Raw genomic sequence first — 17339 nt, 5'->3', positions numbered from 1 at the left:
TGGCACTCTATAGCATCCAAAAGTTAGAGGTCAAAAAAGACACAATTTTTCAGCTGGGTGCTGTGGCTCATGCCTGTAATCCCATCACTTAATGAGGCCGAGGCAGGTAGATCACCTGAAGTTATGAGTTCGAGACCAGCCTGGCCAACATAGCAAAACCCCGTCTCTACTAAAAATACAAAAATTAGCCGTGCATGGTGGCGCACACCTGTAATCCCAGCTACTTGGAAGGCTGAGACAGGAGAATTGCTTGAACCTGGGAGGCAGAGGTTGCAGTGAGCCAAGATTGCACCACCGTGCTCCAGCCAGGGCAATAGAGTGAGACTCTGTCTCATAAAAAAAAAAAAAAAAAAAAAAAAAAGACAATTTGTAAGCTAAAATTTGATTTGGAAAAGCCTGTCAAATATGTCAAAGGATTAAAATAGTTTCTTGGTATGTGTAGGCTATTTATGATTTTCAACACTTACTAAAACTACTGTACCTGAAACAATCTCTTACCTTGAATTAAAGTGACTATAGACCGAGCTAAGAAGACATTTTATTCTGTTGCAGTTTAGCAAAGTATTTGAGTACATCTTGAAGTTGTCTTTTGATTTTTACAATGGCAGCGCTGCTTTTCAAAATCCCAAAGTCAGAAGCAGCCATGGGACAAATCTCAGCAGCACTCATGATAATCACACACAGTGAATCCATCCCTCACCCTAAACCAATTGTTTTCATCCCAGACTGCAAGTAAAAATCACTTGGGGCAGCATGGGGGTGGGAGGGGGTGGTGGTGTTAAAAATCCCCTAAACACAAATTGCAACACCCTAATTAAATCAGAATTGCTTGAGTTGAACCTGGGCAACAGTGTGATTTTAATCTGTATAGGTGATGACAGAGCAGCCAAGCTTAAATGCCACCACTGTAAATTAACATTTTTAGGTGACCTAATTGTAAATTATTTCTCAAATGAATGTAAGAATGTTTGCTGCTAAGTCATGGCCTTTTAGTCTAACCAGTATTACTAAATTATTCTTCACTGAACCAACCTTGCTGTTTTGTGCCTTAATCAACCCAGTTCCATAAATACTGAGTACCCACTGAGCAAGACACTGTGCTAGGTGCCTCGGCATTGGCAATCATTGCTGTGAGGGGACATTTTCTGGAAAAAACAAACAACAACAAAAAAAAATTGCATTCTCTTAAGATAAAAAACATACCATGAACCAAACTGAGGTAAAAATAAAAAGACCTACAGTTTCACCCAAGGGGTAGGGCTTTAATACTCCTCTTGGAATATTACAATCTGTATGATCTTGTCCTGAGTGTGTTCCACCATAAACAAACCAAAAGATGCTGCCATTATTCTGAGATGAGTTAGCATTTTGTGCAAATATGTACTATGTAATTTTTTGTTGATATAAAACATTCATACAGAAATATACGTGAAAATCATTAATTCATGCAAAGCTTAATGAATTCTTACCAAGTAATACACTGCCTGTAATCCCAGCACTTTGGAAGGCCAAAAGGGACAAACTGCTGGAGTTCAAGAGTTCAAGACCAGCTTGGGCAACATGGCGAGACCCTGTCTCTACTTTAAAAAAATAACAAAAAACAGAGCTGTGGTGGGGTTTTTTTTTTTTTTTTTTGGTATTTTTTTTTAAAGTAGAGACGGGATATCACCAGAGGGTCCAGGATACTTGGAAGTCTGAGGTGGGTGTCATAAGTCTTATTGAAAAAACAGGCCAGGTGTGGTGGCTCACACCTGTAATCCCAGCACTTTGGAAGGTCAAGGTGGGCAGATCAAGAGGTCAGGGGTTTGAGACCAGCCTGGCCAACATGGTGAAACCCCATCATTACTAAAAATACAAAAATTAGTCAGGTGAGTTGGTACACACCTGTAATTCTAGTTACTCAGGAAGCTCAAACATGAAAATCACTTGAACCTGGGAGGTGGAGGCTTCAGTGAGCCAGGAATGCACCACTGCACTACAGCCTGGGTGACAATGACTGTCTCAAAAAAAAAAAAAAAAAAAACATGCGCAACTCCAGTCCAGCATCACATCATTTATTCTAAAATTCTCCCTTTGATGCTAACATTTTTCAAGTTCAAAAAACAGGCAGTAATTACTATGTGTGTGTGTATACGCCAACATATAGTTTTAAAAATTGCTAATTCATATGCTTATGAAAAAACAACAATACAGTTTGTGTATAGTTTTTGACTCTTGCAGTATTCAATCAAAACACTGTTTTTCAAAGTGATTTAAATTAAGACCTTTCATTCCAACATTTTTTTTTTTTTTTTTTTTGAGACGCAGTTCTCGCTCTCGTGGCCCAGGCTGGAGTGCAATGGCACGATCTTGGCTCTTCATAACATACACCTCTGGGTTCAAGTGATTCTCCTGCCTCAACCTCCCGAGGAGCTGGGATTACAGGCATGTGCCACCATACCCAGCTAATTTTGTGTTTTTTGTAGAGATGGGGTTTCTCCATGTTGGTCAGGCTAGTCTCAAATTCTCGACCTCAGGTGATCCACCTGCCTCGGCCTCCCAAAATGCTGGGATTACAGGCATGAACAACCATGCCTGGCCTCATTCCAACCTTCTTTAATAGGGTTAGGTAATACATTTCTATTAGGTTAAGCTCCTTTTAACATTTTCTACATTGTATCTAAATATACTCCAAATCAATGTATTTTGTTGTTTTGTGTTGTTTTGCAGAGGAAAATTTATTCTCTGTGATGTTCAGTTTCATAAGATTTGACAACTGTCTAGAGTCACATACCCATCTTCAGAGTACCACACAGAACTGTTTCATCGTCCTAACTACTACTACTTTTTGTTATTCTTTCTCCTCTTCCTCCTGCTTCTCCTTCCTCCTCCTCTTTTTTCTTCCCCTTCCTTTTCTCCTCCTCCTTCTATTTCTCCATCTCCCCTTCTCCTTCTCCTTCTGCTTTCTTCTTCTTTTTTTAGGAAGGTCTTGTTATATTGCTCAGGCTGCTCTTAAAATCCCTGACTCAAACAACTCTGTCACCTCAGCCTCCCAACATGCTGAGATTATAGGTTTGAGCTATCAAGCCTAGCTTGATTATAATCAATCTCTATAACTTTCTTTTTCTACAATGCCATATAATTGGATCATGTAATATGTAGCCTTTTGGATCTTGCTTCCTTCACTGAAGGAAATGCATGTCTGACTCATGCATACTGTGGTGTCGATCAATAATTTGTTTTTTGTTGTTGTTGACAACTAGGATGCTATTTTATGGATGCACCACAGCTTATTTATTCAACTGCTATAAAGCATCTGGTTTATATCTAGCTTTTTGCAATTGAAAATAAAGTTAGCAATACACAGCCACAAAAAAGTTTTCATTTCAACATTAGTTTTCACTTTGCTTTAGTAATGACCTAGGAGTGGATATCCTGGTAATATGATAAATGTATATATAACATTACAATAAACCGTTAAATTGTTTTACTGTATCATTTTACATTTCTAGTTTTAGTTGCTGTAAATCCTCATCAGCACTAAGTCCTTGCAATTTTTCTTTGCATGGTTGCCATTCTCATAATTGTGTGCTCTCATTGAGACATATGCTTTTTCTTTTCCTTTTTCTGCTGGAAAGCCCAATTTATATAATCCATGTAGAAAGAAATGTATAAAATATTGTTGTAGAAAATATTGGGTTCTGGCCAGGCATGGTAGCTCACGCCTGTAATCCCAGGACTTTGGAGGCCGAAGTGGGTGGATCATGAGGTCAGGAGTTTAGGAGCAGCCTGGCCAAGATGGCTAAATCCTGTCTGTACTAAAAATACAAAAATTAGCAGGGCATGGTGGCGGGCACCTGTAATCCCAGCTACCCAAGAGGCTGAGGCAGAGAATTGCTTGAATTTGGGAGGCGGAGGATGCAGTGAGCCGAGATTGCGCCACTGCACTCCAGCCTGGGTGACAGAGCGAGACTCCATCTAAAAAAAAAAAAAAGAAAAGAAAAAATCATAACAGGACTGAGTTGTTTGCAACATAGCCTTTAGTCCTATACTTGCCCTGATTATTTGCATAAGGTGAGCAAAAATGACTATCTCTACATAGGCCTTTTAGATTGGCTTCGATGGAAATCTGTTCCACAAGGAATAAGACCTTCTAAAGCTGAGCACAGCCATGTGTTTGTATCCTCAAATACCTGTGAGCTGGGTAATCCTTTCCTTTTAAGGTCCCAAGATAAACTTGGAGCTCCTAGGCCTGTTAAAAAGTGATATTTTTCACTGACCACAGGTCAGGAACGCTGTACAGAGACTGTGTAGACAAGGATATGAGGGCAGTTTTTTCAAGGGGCTTTTATCATCTCTGCAAGTCAAGCTTGACTCTTTAAAGGGAAGCATACCCTTTCAGTCAAAGCCTTGGTTAAAACAAACAAACAAACAGTTTCTCCAGTTGCATCCTGTTGCTAAAGAAAATGGATTCTTATTGCACTCATACAAACAACTATATTGCCATAAGTTGAGAATACTCACAGATAGTTTCCAAATTCTAGAGGAAAGAGGCAGAGAAAAACAAACATATTCCTAATTTTGTTCATAGGAGTATACTTTACTCAATTATTGAAGGCCATAAATAGTAGTTAAAAACAAGTTTCCTTGACTCTAAAAAATTAAAGAAGGATCAGCAATATACCAAGCAAAAGTCAAAAAGGTTGCTTTAGTTTTCTGAGTGCAGTCCATTTACTTAACTCTTGTTTTGCTTGATATTTGTGAACATTTTAGCTCCTCATGAGTCCTGTGCATTTTTTTTTTTTTTTTCTGAGATGGAGTCTCTCTCTGTCGCCCAGGCTAAAGTGCAGTGGTGTGATCTCAGCTCACTGCAACCTCCGCCTCCCAGGTTCAAGCAATTCTCCTGCCTCAGCCTCCCGAGTAGCTGAGACTAGAGGTGCCAGCCACCATGCTAATTTTTTGTATTTTTAGTAGAGTCTGGGTTTCACCGTGTTAGCCAGGATGGTCTCGATCTGAACTCGTGATCCACCTGCCTTGACCTCCCAAAGTGCTGGGATTACAGGTGTAAGCCACCACACCCGGCCCTGAATCCTGTCCTTTTTTCCTTTATTCCAATGTCACAATCTCCAAGGCTATCAGAAACCTGTATTTGAAAGCACCTGTGAAAGTTCTATAGTTTAATATAAACCATCTTTTAAAAATAATTAAAACAAGACAACACTTGTCTGTGAATAACAAAATGTCCAGGTTAGTTACAGTTAGAAACACAATTGACAAAGAAGTTTGGCTATCTCTGTGGTTTACAATAACTTAACATAACAACCTTAATTACCATTGATACCATATATTAGAATTTTAGAAATCCCAAACAATTTTGGAACATATATTAGTATTATTCACCAAAATATAACCTAAAGATGGAATAAACACCATTTTGCCAATCTCATGTACCTAAACATGTCAAATAATTCTGTTTACCTCTCTTTTGGATACTCCAGGGGCCCTCTGAAGTATCCAAAAGTCAGGAATCAGGAAAGGCAATTTTGAAACTAAAGTATGATTTTGGGAAGCATGTTAAGTGTTAGAGATTTGAAACACTTGATGTTATAAAATAGAATTTCAGATTATCGTAAATTATTTATTTTGTTACAATGACTCCAAAATTTTAAAGAAGCAACAATCTGTTATAACCGTTAACAAAGTTTGCTAAAAAGCAGATTAGTGCATTACGAGTACCTTGTTGTGCTTTTATTTCAATTTTTTATTTACAGAAAAACCATGTAGTACCTTTTTGAATTTAGTCAATATAACCACACATGGAATTCTTTGCAAGATTTTTACAATCCTTCCACCATTTGTTTGAACTTTTGGCTCTATTTTGTCTAATTCAAAACCACCTTTTATTCTCTCAGGTTCAGATAGAAAAATTCTCACTTGCCTATAAACTGGATTTAGAAATGACTCATCATTTCAACTCTGGCCGGATGTTCATATATGACAGTCACAATTTCAACTGTGGATTTTTTCCATGTGTGAGATTCAGGACTTACCAGTGGACCCTGTCCATGTGTGAAGATGACAATTCTAATGTTTGCTGGGGTATGCATATGAGAAACACAATCTCACCTGTGTTCTGAACCCTGGAATGGCAATCTCTGTACAGTAAGAGATTTATATAGTATAAAAGAAAGTGGTATTTCTCTAGGACCTTCGTACAAGAAGACCCATGACCATACTCATGATTTTAAGCCTAGCTATAAGAAATTTTAAGCCTAGCTATAAGAAACAGGATCTCTCCTATTGGCTGGTTTGAGGTATGAGAGTCATCACCACACTTGTGGCCGGGCGCGGTGGCTCATGCCTGTAATCCCAGAACTTTGCGAGGCTGAGGCGGGCAGATCACTTGAAGTACGGAGCTCGAGACCAGCCTGGCCAACATGCTGAAACCATGTCTCTACGGAAAATACAAAAATTAGCCGGGATTGGTGGTGTGCACCTGTAATCCCAGCTACTTGGGAGGCTGAGGCAGGAGAATCCCTAGAACCCAGGAGGTGGAGGTTGCAGTGAGCTGAGATCACACCACTGCACTCCAGCCTGGGCGACAGAGCAACTCCATCTCCAAAAAAAAAAAAAATTAAAAAAAAAAAAAAAAAAGATCAACATCATCACACCTGAGCTAGACCAAGGCATTTTACAATCTTACCTGTGAATAGGAAGAGATAAGAGTCACATCACCTGGGTTTTTGGCCAGGAGTACATCACAATCTTTTCTGAAGGCAGGGACCAAACAGGAGTGTCACATCACCTGAATACTCAACCAGGAATGTTACAGCCTTCTCCTGAAAGCAGGACACAGACAGTACAGTCACACCACATGGGGGCTGAGCCCAGCAATAGGTAACAATCCTCTCTGTGGTCAAGGCCCAGTTACCAGAGACACATCAACTAGTACCTGGGCCTAGTGATAAGTCACAATGTTTCCTGTGGACAGAGTGCAGGCAAAACGGAGTCACATTTCCTAGGTGACTGATGCAGAGATATGTCACAAGGCCCTCTGTAGACAAGGCCCAGGGAGGAGCCTCTATTTTATAGGTGTTGGGCCTCATAATATGTCCTAACATGCAAAATAGTTAGGGCACAGGCAAAAAAGTAGTCACATAACCTGAGTGAAGGGCTTAGAAATATGTCACAATGCACCCTGTGAGCAATACCAATGCAAGAAAAATAACTCACATCATCTGGGTGAAAGGCCCAGCGAGGCCGGGCATGGTGGCTCATACCTGTAATCCCAGGACTTTGGGAGGCTGAGGCGGGCAGAACACGAGGTCAGGAGTTCGAGACCAGCCTGACCAACATGTGAAACCCCGTCTCTACTAAAAATACAAAAACTAGTTGGGTGTGGTGGTGCATGCCTGTAATCCCAGCTCCTCAGGAGGCTGAGGCAGGAGAATCACTTGAACCTGGGAGGCAGAGGTTGCAGTGAGTGGAGATTGCACCATCAAGGTGCAGAGTCAAGCGATATGTCACAATCTCATCTGTGGGCTGGGCCAAGGCAGCAAAGTCAAATCACTAAGGTGGGTAGCAGATGCATACAATCACACCTGCAGAAAAGTCCAGGAATTAGAGTAGAAATTCCATATATGTCCAGGTGCTAGGTATGAGTCAACACTTTCTGTATGTTGGGTCTAAGTATGTGAGTCACAATATCAATGGTTGACAGAATGTGGGCAGGAAAGCCACAATTTCTTCTGCAGGCTTGTCCTTTCAGTGAAGTCACAGACTCTTATGTGTGCTGAATCTTGCTCTGAGAGTCACCAGTCCACCTCTAGTCCAGATCCACGTGAGAGTCAATTATTCAACTTTTCACAGTCTCTGTGTCTGACATTCAGAACCTCAACAGTGAGATGTGTTTATATGGGAGAATGACAATCTTTACTGTTGCCTGGGTATACATTCAAAAGACAAAATCTCACGCATGTGCTATGTTCTCTTATGATAGTTTCACTTGATGGATTTATACAATATGCAAGAGTGGTAATCCTCTGTGACCTTTGTCCAAGAAGATCTTTCCTGTGGTTCCAAGCCCAGATATGAGCATCAACATCTATCCAATTGGTTTAGTCCAGATAGGAGAGTCCTCACCTTTTAACAAGCTGGGTTTAGAAATGAATCACTGCCGGGCATGGTGGTTCACACCTGTAATCCCAGCACTTTGGGAGGCTGAGGTGGGCAGATCACGAGGTCAGGACTTCGAGACCAGCCTGGCCAACATGGTGAAACCCTGTCTCTACTTAAAATACAAAAATTAGCTGGGCTTGGTGGCGGGTGCCTGTAATCACAGCTACTCAGGGGGATGAGGCAGGAGAATTGCTTGAACCCAGGAGGCAGAGGTTGCAGTGAGCCAAGATTGCATCACTGCACTCCAGCCTGGGTGACAGAGCAAGATTCTGTCTCAAAAAAAAAAAAAAAAAAAAAAAAAGAATCACCATCCAAATTGTGGCCAGATGTTCAATGATGACAGTCACAATTCCAACTGTGAACTGCATTCATGTGTGATTCAGGACTTCACCAGTGGACTCTGTCCATGTGTGAGGGTGACAATTCTCAAGATTGGTGGGCTGTGTATAGAACACGATCTCACCTGTGTGAGGAGCCCTGTTATGACATTCTCTGTAACACACTAGGGCTTTATATATGTCAGAGAGTGAGATTTGAACAGAAAGACGACTTCCTCATTTTCCTAAGCCTACCTAGGAGCAACATTAACTCTATTGCTTTCTTCGAGGTATGACAGTCATTACATCTTTGTGCTTGGCCACGATATATGTCACAATCCTACCCATGGGTAGACAGCAAGCACAAGAGTGACATTAACTGTGTGCTGGGCCGGGGTATGTCATCATCTTCCCTGAGGGCATGGACCAAGAAGGAGAGTCACATCACTGGGCGTTCGACCTCAGTGATTGGTGAAGACATATATCGCAATGACTTCTGTAGACAGGGTCCAGGATGAAGACTTATATCATCTGGGTGTTAGCCTCAGGCATATGTCACAATAGCCTAAGTGGGAAGAACACAAGCAAGAGAGTCACATAACTTAGGCCCAACAATATGTCACAATACACGTATGCGGCAGCACCAAGAAGAGAAAACTCACATCACCTGAGTGCAAGGCCCAGTGATATGTCACAATGCCTCCTGTGGGCTATATCAAGGCAGAATAGAGTGACATTACCAAAGGTCTGGGTCCCCTAATATGTCACTGGGTACTGGGCCCAGGTGAGAGTCAAATAACTCAGACGTTGGGCAGAGGCACATGTCACAATCACACCTATAAGAAGGTCTTTTGGTGACATTAAAAATGACAAGGTCTTGAGTCAAGGAATGAGAGAGTCAACATCTCCTGCAAGTTGGGTCTAAGTACAAGAAGTCACAATCTCAATGGTGGAATGGATTCATGTATGAGAGCCTCAATTTCTCTTGTAAACCCTGTGCCTTAGTGAAGTGACAGCCACAAAGGTGTGCTGAATTTTGGTTAAAGGGTCATCAACCCAACTGTGGACAGAATCCACAAACAGAGTCCATTTTCCAACATTCAACTGCCTCCCAATGTGAGATTCAGAACCTCAGAAGTGGGTTGTGTTTATTTAAGCAGATGACAATCTCTACTGTTGACTGGTTGTGAATATGAGGCTCACAATCTCACCTCTGTGCTTGGCCCTGTCAAATGGCCTCTGTACCATTTGAGGGCTTTATATGGTATGCATGAGTCACAATCTGCTCTGAGATTTTTGTGGTGCTATGGACCTATGATCTTATGCGGCTCTAAGTCTAGGTATGAGAGCCAACATTCTCCGATTGGCTGGGTCCACAGAGGACAGTCCTCACCTGCCTATGACCTGGGTTTAGAAATGAGTCACCATCTCAACTGTGGCCAGATGTTCACATATGATATCACAATTTTAACTATGGACTGCATCTGCACATGAGAATCATGAACTCCTCCGTGGGTTCTGTCCCTGTGTGATAGTGGTAATTCTAAAAATTGACAGTGTGCTTACAAGAAACATGATCTAATCTGTTTGCTTTTTCCTATGACGACACTCTCTGTACCATCTGAGGGCTTTATACAATATGCGAGAGTATTCTCTATAACCTTCATACAGAGAGGAGACCCAGGATTTTACTCCTTTTTCTAAGCCTAGCTGTGAGAGACAGTATCTCTTCTATTGGCTGGTACAAAGTATTAGAGTGATCATCACACATGTGAGCTGGGCTAAGCTATACGTTACCAACCTACTTGTTGACAGAAAGTACCCAGAACCATCACATCACCTGGATGCTGGGCAAATGATATGTAAAATTTCCCCTGACAGCACTGATCAGGCAGGAGAGTCATATCACCTGAGTTCTCAACCAATGGTATGTTACCATTTCTTCCTAAAAATAATGCACATGTAGGAGAGACACATCACCTGGTGGCTGGACCCTGCACTATGTCACAATCTTTCCTGTGAGCAGGGGACAGGTAGAAATGGAGTCACATTTTTTATGTAATGGATGCAGATATACATCACAAGAACCCCTGTGGACAGGGCTGAGGCAGGGCCTCCCATCGTTTAGGTGTTTGGCACAGTGAAATGTCACAATACCAAAAATGTGGTTCTCAGGCAGAGCAGAAAAGTCACATTACCTAAGTGCTGGTTCCAGTGATATGTCACAATCTTTCCTTTTGGCAGGGTCTGGGAAGAAGAGGATTCACATAACCTAGGTGATGAAGAAAAATATATGTCCTAATATGCCCATGAGCAGGGCCTATGTGCTAGAGTTGCATCAGCTATATGTTGAATGCAGTGCTATGTCAAAATATACAATTTATGCAGGGCTCAGGCAGGAGAGAGTATCATAACCTAGATGTCAGTCCCAGTGATACATTGCAATACCTTCTTTTTTTTTTTTTCTTGAGACAGAGTCTCACTCTGTCACCCAGGCTGAAGTGCAATGGAATGATCTTGGCTCACCACAACCTCCACTTCTTGGGTTCAAGTGATTCTCCTGTCTCAGCCTCCCAAGTAGCCAGGACTACAGGGGCACACTATCATACCCGGCTATTTTTTTCTTTGTATTTTTGGTAGAGACAGCGTTTTGCCATGTTGGCCAGGCTGGTCTTAGACTCCAGAGCTCAGGTGACCCACCTGCCTTGACCTCCCAAAGTGCTGAAATTACAGGCATGAGCCACCACTCCTGGCCCACAATACCTCCTTGACAGAGTCCAAGCAGTGGAGAAGAGTCATATCACCTATGTGCTGAGTCAAGCAATATGTCACAGAAACCATAACCTAGGGGCTGGGTAAAACTATATGACACGATCATCCCCTGGAAAGGGCCCAGGCAAAAGAAGAGAGTCACATCATCTAGGTGCTGGTCCCAGAGATCTTTCACAATCTCTACTATGGGAAAAACCCAGGTAAGAAAGGAGAGCTTTATCAAATAGTTGATGGGCCAAGACATGTCACAATGCCCCAAGTAGGCAGGGTGTAGGCAGGAGACAAATTACATTGGTGCTGGGCACTGCAACATGTCACAATGCCTTTTGAGGGCGGGGCCAGGCCAAATAACCTTGGTGCTGGGCCCAGCGATATTTCAGTTTTCTTCCGGGCAGGATGTATGAAGACGCGAAGAGTTATATCAGCTCGGTATGAAATCAGCAATATATATCATTATCCCCCAGCAAGCAGACACCAGGCAGGTGAAAAGATTCACCTCACCTGGGTGATGGACACAGAGATATGTCACAATGTCCCCTGTGACAGGGTCCAGGCAGGAGAAGCACATGACCTTGATGTTGGCCAAGTAATGTGTCACAATGCCTTCTGAGGGCAAACAGTAGGCCAAAGAGTAACATCATTGTTACTGTTGCTGTTGGGCCCAGTGATATGTGACAATACTTTTTGTGAGAAGAAACTAGGCAGGAGAAGAAAGTCAGGAGAAGAGTTAAATCTCCTAGACTACGGATGCAGAGATATGTCATGAGGCACTCTATGTGCTGGGCCCAGGGAGGAGCCACATATCCCATAGGCATTGGACTCAATGATATGTTACTATACCCAAAATATGCCAGAACAGGGAAAATAAAAGGGTCATATCACCTAGGTGATGAAAAAGATGTCATAACACTTTTGTGGACAGTTCCCATGCCATAAAGTCACATTACCTAGGTGCTAAATCCAGGCATATGTCACAATACACACTGTACGCAGGGCTTAGGCAGAACAGAATAATCACAATACATAGGTGGTGAGTCCAGCAACACATCACAGCCCTGCTTGGCCAAAGCCCAATCCATAGAGCAGAGTCACATCACCTATGTACTGGGTTCAGCAATATGTCACAGTACCCCTTGTGGGGAGGGCCCATGCAAAAGGGTCACATCACTAAATGATGGGCTCAAAATATGTCAAAATGCCCTCTTTGGGTAGGGCTCAGAAAAAAAAGAATCGCATGACCTAGGGGCTGCGCCCAGCTATATGTAACAAACACCCCAGTTGGCAGGGCCGATGCATGAGAGAAGAGTCGCATCACCTAGGTGCTGGGCTCAGTGATGTGTAACAATACTTTTTTGGGAGGGCCCAGGCAGAAGAGGAGTGTCACACCACCTAGGTGATTAATAGAAAGATATCTTATAATACCCCTGTGGGTGGGGGCCCATGTAGGAGAGTTGCATTACCTAGGTGTTGGAGCCAGTGATATGTGTCAATAAGCAATGTATGCAGGTCCCAGGCTGGAGAGGAGTCACCTCACCTAGGTTCTTGATAGAGTGGTATGTCACAATCCCTTTTTAGGCAGAAACCAAACAGTACAGAAGAGTTACATCACCTAGATGCTGGGCCCAGCAATATGTCACAGTACCTTGAGAAGAGGGCCCAAACAAAAGAGTCATTTCACCTAATTGAGGGTCTCACAGATATGACACAATGCTACCTGTAGGTAGGGCTCAGGAAGAAGTGTGGAGTCATATAATCTTGGAGCTGGGGCCAACTACATGTCAAAATCACCCCAGTGGCCCAGGCGTAAGAAGAGAGTCGTATCTTGTAGGTGCTTGGCCAAAAAGTGTCATACTCTCCACTGTGGACAGATCCCAGGAAAAAGACAGTCACAATCTCAGTGATGGGCCAAGATACATGTCACAATGACTTCTGTGAGTGGAGGAAAATCACATCGTGTGTATGCTAAACTCAGTAATAAGTCACTCTCTTTCCTGTAGGCAAAGCACAGGCAGAAGAGGACAGTCAAATCACCTCAGTGCTGGGTGCAAAGTATGTCGCAATCTCTTTTTGGGCAACATCCAGGTAAGAGAGGACAGTCACATAAAATAGTCAAAGGGCCCAGAGATATGTCACAATGCACCTTGTAGGCAGGATCCAGGCAGGAGACTCACATCACATTGGCTCTGGGCCCAGCAATATACCACCACGGCTTCTGAGGGCAGTGCCAAAACTAAAGAATGATGTCATCTTAGTATTAGGCCCAGTGACATGTCACAATGTCCTCTGAGGGCAGAATCTAGAAAGAGGGGGAGAGTCATGTGAGCTAGGTGCTGAGCCCAGTGATATGTTACAATCTCTTCTGTGAGAAGGGGCCAGGTAGGAGAATAGAGTTGCATTACCTGTGTGATGGGTTCAGGGATACATCACAATGTCCTCCATAGGCAGGACCTAGGCAGTAGAGTTACATCAACCAGGTGTTGGACCCAGCAATATGTCACAATGGCCCACATGGACAGGGCACAGGCAAGAGAGTCACATAATGTACATGTGAGGCCCAGCGATATTACACAATGTCCCCTGTGGAAGAACCAAGGCAGAAGATTCACACCACCTGGGTACAAGACCCAGTGATATGTCACTATGTCCTCTGTGGGCAGTACCAAGGCAGTAAGATAGTCACACTACCTCAGTGCTGGGTCCAGTGATATGTCACAATCCCTTCTGTGAGTTGGGCCCAGGCAGGAGCATCAAATCACTCTGGTGCTGGGTAAAATCATATGTCATAATCGCACCAGCAGGATGTTCAGGGATGAGATTATGCATCTGAACTGGAAAGAGCCAACACATCAAAAATATAACCAGATGATGCACGGTGGCTCATGCCTGTAATCCCAGCACTTTGGGAGGCCAAATCGGGAGGCTAGATGGAGCCAAGGAGTTTGATACTATACTGGGGGCAACATTGTGAGACATCTCTAATGAAAAATGACAAAGTTAAAAGAGTAATATATATAACCAAAGCCTGGACAACATAGTGAGACCACATCTCTACTAAAAAAATAGATAGGCTGGGCTCCTTGGCTCACGACTGTAATCCCAGCACTCTGGGAGGCCGAGGTGGGTGGATCACCTGAGGTCAGGAGTTCGAGATCAGCCTGGTAAACATGTTGAAACCCCATTTCTACTAAAAATACAAAAGTTAGCTGGGTGTGGTGGCACGCGCCTGTAATCCCAGATACTTGGGAGGCTGAGGATGGAGAATTGCTTGAACCCAGGAAGCGGTGGTTGCAGTGACTGGAGATGGTGCCATTGCACTCCAGCCTGGGTGACAAGAGTGAAATTCCATCTCAAAATAAATAAATAAATAAATGAAAACTTATTTATTTTCTACCTACCTACCTACCTACCACCTACCTACCTACCTATCTATAGAGTGCCCACAGATAGACAGACAGACAGATAGATAGATAGATAGATAGATAGATAGATAGATAGATAGAGCCAGGCATGGTGGCTCACACCTGTAATTCCAGCACTTTGGGAGCCAAAGCCTGATTTAAAAAAAAAAAGAAAAGAAAAAATCTAAAATAACAGGAACTTCAGTATGCAGGAAAGAGCATAACAGAGAGAAAAGAAAAAAAACAACAGCAATTCAATGTACTGTGGAAACAAACTTGAAGTGGGCCTAGGGAAAAAAACAAAACAAAACAAAACAGAAAGATCCCCAGAGCCGCAGCCACTTGGGAGACCAAAATGGGAGGATCGCCTGGGTGAGCCTGGGAAGATGGAGGTAGCAGTGAGCCACAATCGCACCCTCTGCTGGATCTAAGCAGTTCTGACCCCGGCGAGAGCCCTCTGGTCCACCTGAAACACTTCAAGCTGGTGGCCAAGTCCTACACTCTTGGCAAACATCCGGTGGACCTGGCAGACAGAAGGAAAAGCCAACTGGCAGAGGCACAGCGGGTCCACCCTACAGGCCAAGGGAGGCGCTCGTGGCCTGAAGCTGTTCCTCTGGTATCTAAGTCGCCAACCTTCCTTCCCACCATGCCCCTGACCCCGTCTGTTGATCGACCGTAGGTGGTGGAAAGAGGAGGAAGGGCTCAAGTGCAGGGACTGCCCCTTAGTGACCACCCTACCCCTGGGGTGGGAGAGGGCTGGGACCAAGACGGCTACCTCCGGGCCCTCAGGGCCTTACCTGGGATGGAGCCTGCTGGGCCACATCCCCAGACACCAGTGCCTCAGCCATCCACACCAGGCTCCCCCAGCCCTGTCCCAGCCCGGGGATCAAGCTGCCACCACCCCCACCCCCAAGAATGAGGGGGGGAAGCAGGAACCAGAGGGGCGGGATGCCAAGCAGGGGTACCCCCTAACCCACAGCAGGGGCACCCACCATGCAGCATGCCGTCCCTTCCAGCAATTAGAAAGCCCACAGGCAAACCCCTTCCGGGCCCTCAGAAGATGACACAGGATGGTCCCTGAGTCCCCATGGGAAGAAAGATTCACAGTTGAATTCCACCAGATGTAAAAAGAAGAGCTGGTACAGTTTCCACTGAAATTCTTTCAAAAAATTAACGACAGGCTGGGCGCAGTGGCTCATGCCTGTAATCCTAGCACTTTGGGAGGCCAAGGCGAGTGGATCACCTGAGATCAGGAGTTCGAGAACAGCCTGGCTAACAGGGCGAAATCCCGTATCTACTGAAAATACAAAATTAGCTGGGCATAGTGGCGTGTGCCTGTAAGAGGCTGAGGCAGAAGAATCACTTGAACCCGGGAGGCGGAGGTTACAGTGAGCTGAAATCACACCATTCCACTCCAGCCTGGGCAACAAGAGTTTTGTTTTGTCTCAAAAAAACAAAAACAAAAACAAAAAAACAATTGAGGAGAAGGGACTTCTCCCTAACTCATTCTATGAGGCCAGGACAATCTTCACACCAAAACCCAACAGAGTACAACAAAAAAAGAAAGCTTCAGGTAAATATCTTTGATGAACAGTGATGCAAAAAATTTCAACAAAATACTGGCAAACCAAATTCAGCAGCAAATGAAAAAACTTATCCACCAGAATCAGGTAGGCTTAATCTCTGAAATGCAAGGTTGGTTGAACATACTGAAATTAAGAAATATTATTCAGGCCAGCTGTGGTGGCTCACGCATGCAATCCCAGCACTTTGGGAGGCCGAGGTGGGCGGATCATCTGAAGTCAGGAGTTTGAGACCAGCCTGGCCAACATGGTGAAACCCCGTCTGTTTTTTATTTTTATTTTTTTGAGATGGAGTTTTGCTCTTGCCCAGGCTGGAGTGCAATGGTGCAATCTTGGCTCACCGCAACCTCTGCCTCCTGGGTTCAAGTGATTCTCCTGTTTCAGCCTCCCAAGTAGCTGGGATTATAGGCATGCACCACCATGCCCAGCTAATTTTTTTAAGAGAGATGGGGCTTCTCCATGTTCATCAGGCTGGTCTCGAACTCCCAACCTCAGGTGATTCGCCTGCCTCGGCCTCCCAAAGTGCTGGGATTACAGGCAAGAGCCACAGCACCTGGCCACCAACCCCATTTATATTAATCTGTTTTCATGCTGTTGATAAAGACATACCTGAGACTGAGAAGAAAAAGGTTTAATTGGACTTACAGTTCCACATGGCTGGGGAGGCATCAGAATCATGGTGGGAGGCAAAGGGCCCTTCTTATATCACAGCAGCAAGAGAAAATGAGAAAGAAGCAAAACTGGAAACCCCTGATAAGCCCATCAGATCTTGAGAGAGATATTCACTATCACGAGAATAGCATGGGAAAGAACAGCCCTCATGATTCAATTACATTCCCCTGGGTCACTCCCACAAAACACGGGACTTCTGGGATACACAACTCAAGTTGAGATTTGAATGGGGACACATCCAAAGAATATCATTCTGCCCCTGACCCCTCCAAATCTCATGTCCTCACATTTCAAATCCAATCATGCTTTCCCAACAGATCCCCAAAGTCTTAACTCATTTCAGCATTAACCCAAAAGTCCACAGTCCAAAGTCTCATCTGAGACAAGGCAAGTCCCTTCTGCCTATGAGTCTGTAAAATCAAAAGCAAGCTAGTTACTTC

At 43.8% G+C, this 17339-nt stretch overlaps 1 long non-coding RNA gene across 1 annotated transcript in view; it reads right to left on the bottom strand.

Moving 5' to 3' along the window:
- Positions 1-396: 396 nt before the first annotated feature.
- The window catches only part of LOC129137987 (uncharacterized), a 32799-nt gene continuing 15856 nt past the window's right edge, over positions 397-17339 (bottom strand). The window contains exons 2-4 of the long non-coding RNA XR_010153787.1: positions 10673-10746; positions 6683-9039; positions 397-6433 (exon numbers count right to left, since the gene is read on the bottom strand). This is a non-coding gene — a long non-coding RNA (uncharacterized LOC129137987). The remainder of the gene's footprint in view (positions 6434-6682; positions 9040-10672; positions 10747-17339) is intronic.

Source organism: Pan troglodytes, chromosome 20, assembly GCF_028858775.2.
Source record: "Pan troglodytes isolate AG18354 chromosome 20, NHGRI_mPanTro3-v2.0_pri, whole genome shotgun sequence".
Taxonomy (NCBI): Eukaryota; Metazoa; Chordata; class Mammalia; order Primates; family Hominidae; genus Pan; species Pan troglodytes.
This window is presented reverse-complemented; position numbering and strand designations above follow the sequence as displayed.